This window comes from Sapajus apella, unplaced genomic scaffold, assembly GCF_009761245.1.
Source record: "Sapajus apella isolate SASKATOON/1434 unplaced genomic scaffold, GSC_monkey_1.0 scaffold54, whole genome shotgun sequence".
NCBI classification, from domain to species: domain Eukaryota; kingdom Metazoa; phylum Chordata; class Mammalia; order Primates; family Cebidae; genus Sapajus; species Sapajus apella.
In genome coordinates this window covers 15,571,500-15,572,986 of record NW_022436994.1, presented here as the reverse complement: position 1 = coordinate 15,572,986, position 1,487 = coordinate 15,571,500, and positions in this window count along the sequence as shown.

The window sequence follows — 1,487 nt, the reverse complement described above, 5'->3', positions numbered from 1 at the left end:
TTGATCCTTTTACCATTATGTAATGTCCCTCTTTGTCTCTTATGATCTTTGTTGCTTTAAAGTCTAATTTATCAGAGATGAGAATTGCAACTCCTGCTTTGTTTTGCTCTCCATTTGTTTGGTAAATCTTCCTCCATCCCTTTATTTTGAGCCTTTTTGTATCCTTGCATGTGATATGGGTTTCCTGGATACAGCACACTGATGGGTTTTGGCTTTTTATCCAATTTGCCAGTCTGTGCCTTTTGATTGGGGCATTTAGTCCATTTACATTTAGGGTGAATATTGTTATGTGCGAATTTAATACTGCCATTTTGGTGCTAGCTGGGTGTTTTGCCCTTTAGTTGAGCTGTTACTTGTTCCTTTATATGTGTAGAGCCTCTTTCAGGAGCTCTTGTAGAGCTAGCCTGGTGGTGACGAAATCTCTGAGTACTTGCATGTTCCCAAAGGATTTTATTTTTCCTTCACTTATGAAGCTTAGTTTGGCTGGATAGGAGATTCTGGGTTGAAAGTTCTTTTCTTTAAGGATGTTGAATATTGGCCCCCACTCTCTTCTGGCTTGTAGGGTTTCTGCTGAGAGATCTGCTGTGAGCCTGATGGTCTTCCGTTTGTGGGTAACCTGACATTTCTCTCTGGCTGCCCTTAGCATTCTCTCCTTCATTTCAATCCTGGTGAATCTGACGATTATGTGCCTTGGGGTTGCTCTTCTTGAGGAATATCTTTGTGGTGTTCGCTGCATTTCCTGGACTTGAATGTTTGCCTGCCTTGCTAGGTTGTGGAAGTTTTCCTGGATAATATCCTGAAGAGTATTTTCCAGCTTGGATTCATTCTCTTCGTCGCATTCAGGTACGCCTATCAAACATAGATTAGGTCTTTTCACATAGTCCCACATTTCTTGGAGATTTTGTTCATTCCTTTTTACCCTTTTTTCTCCAGTCTTGCCTTCCCATTTTATTTCATTGAGTTGATCTTCGACCTCTGCTATCCTTCCTTCTGCTTGGTCAATTCGGCTGTTGATACTTGTGCATGCTTCGTGAAGTTCTCGTGTTGCGTTTTTCAGCTCCATCAATTCACTTATATTCCTTTCTATTTTGTCCATTCTCGTTAGCATTTCGTCAAATCTTTTTTCAAGGTTCTTAGTTTCTTTGCATTTGGTTAGAACATGTTCTTTAAGTTCACAAAAGTTTCTTACTACCCTCCTTCTGAAGTCTGATTCTGTCATTTCATCACACTCGTTCTCCCTCCAACCTTGTTCCCTTGCCGGTGAGGAGTTGTGATCCCTTGTAGGAGGAGAGGGTTCTGGTTTCGGGTGTTTTCATCCTTTTTGTGCTGGTTTCTTCCCATCTTTAAGGATTTATCCACCTGTCGACTTTGTAGTTGCTGGCTTTCAGATTCGGTCTCAAATCTTTCAGATTGACGTTCTGTTTGTTGATGATGAGGTTATTTCTGTTTCTTGGTTTTCCTTCTGACAGTCTGGCTCCTCTGCTGTA